Source organism: Apaloderma vittatum, unplaced genomic scaffold (assembly GCF_000703405.1).
Source record: "Apaloderma vittatum isolate BGI_N311 unplaced genomic scaffold, ASM70340v1 scaffold22915, whole genome shotgun sequence".
Lineage (NCBI taxonomy): Eukaryota > Metazoa > Chordata > Aves > Trogoniformes > Trogonidae > Apaloderma > Apaloderma vittatum.
The window spans coordinates 11881-13875 of NW_009715911.1; positions in this window are offsets into that span (position 1 = coordinate 11881).

Genomic DNA, 1995 nt, shown 5'->3' on the forward strand with positions numbered 1-1995 from the left:
CAAAGCTAAGCCTTTCCAGAGGATAGTTCCTAAAAACGCATTTGCACACCGCTTAATAAGAGCAAAAGAACAGACACTTATTATACGAAAGTGATCAGCTTCTTTTCCCTGCAATAAAGATAAATTTGCCATCATTCCCAAAACACATTGACCCAAGTCATGTACTGCCCCCACAATTTTCATTGCCAAACCAAGAAGTTAGGAGCAGCCAACTGCACCAGCACACACTGCCCAGGAGCCACAGAGCAGAGGCCAACATCCTTCCCGAAGGCAAAGTCAAGTGCAACCACAGCAAACAAGTCTGCTCACATCAAGAAAGTCAACCGTTAATGAAAACACATCCCACAAATGATTAAGTTGTTAAGCACTAGTCTAATTCCAAACACCTCAGAAGAAAACTCATGCAATCTGTAACACTTACATCACAGTCCCGTAATATTTACATAGAGAAAAGGAAAAAATAAACTGTTAGGGGAAAACATCTGTGTGTAGACGGGGAAGGAACATTGTTTCAGAGCACAGAAATCTTTGTCTTTGCTTTCATAATACCTGTGGTTGATCTGGAGTTTATTAAACAACAATTAATGTTTTAACTTTCTGTTGGTAAAATGCAAATACACTTAAATAACCTACTGATTTTCTACGAAAATTTTCCCTTCCCTGAAATAACCCAAAGAAGTATGAAAGTATTTTTAAATACCCAGAGAAACTCCCAAAGTGCCATTCAGAAGTACCAGTGCGAAGCAATGCAAATCATGCCTGTGAAAATTTGATTCAACATTTAGCAAAGGGAAGTTTTAAGGAACAAAATGCCTAGAGCAATGGAGAGTTGTTGTTTGTTCTTTAAGTTCAATGAGAAAAAGGTAAAAAAAAAAATCCCTGGAACAACAGCTGGAAGTAAAACTGGCTAAGAACAAAAATGAAACTGCCTACACCATTTAATTGAATTAGTTCAGAGACATACGAACACCTCCCTTAATGCAAAGTCAATTAGTTTTTTAAGAGTACTTCCCACTGTAGTAATCTCATGTGCAATTCGTGGCACACCCCAGAGCAGGGGCTGGACACATCTAATATACCAATAAGGTGATTTGTTTCAAACACCATCAAGCAAATGTTCCATTAACGTCCTCGACGAGCCGTACTGCTCACTGGGTGGGATCTGTCACCTTGCCTTCAGGGTAATGACCACATGGAGGGAGAGATCCAACGTTGTTTTGTTGCGAAAATCCCAGGGGCTGAGTTTATGCTGCTACACCTTGTGCAGGGCTGCCTGAAGGTGCTGGGCAGGCTGACAGCCAGTCACTGCCAAGCTGTCATTTTTAAGGTGTGTCACTGCTGTGGAGCATGACCCTGCGGGGCACCCTCAAAACCCAGTCCCGTTCATCACTGATGTCCCTGCACATTTCTTATACTGCCCGAGGCTCCTGAGCAGCATTTTAGTATTAAATGCCCCTTCAAATACATGCAGCCGTGATGGTTGTCCTCATTTACAGCTGATTACTCAAAATCTTCTAGACATATTTATTATCTGCAGGGATTAAAATTGTTCCTCCTTCTCAACCACACCATGAGTCTTTGCAGCAGCACCTAAGAGACGTTAGTTGAGAGAATACCACCAAACATAGTATTTGTTACTTCTAAAATGCCAGTTCCAAGCAAGCTTGTTTAATATCGACAGTGCTTAAGCATTTACCAGGCACTGCCAAAAGACAAACAGATATCCCTGGAGATTTTCACTCTGTCCTTCCTGAAGGGGAAAAAGGGCTCTTATGTAATTGTACTGTTGTTCCTTTCTGTCAAGAGAGGAATCAGAAACTTGTGTAAAGACTCAGAAGAAGTTTTGCCACTGAACAAGAGCAAAAAGAGCTGGCACGGAAGCTGTCAAGAAGACACACTCGAGTATGTATAGCGGAACACACTTGTATTTAGTGTCGCTGCCCAGAGCAAAGGAAGATGAATGTTCTGGATTGTGTGAATGCTTTGTCACGAGCA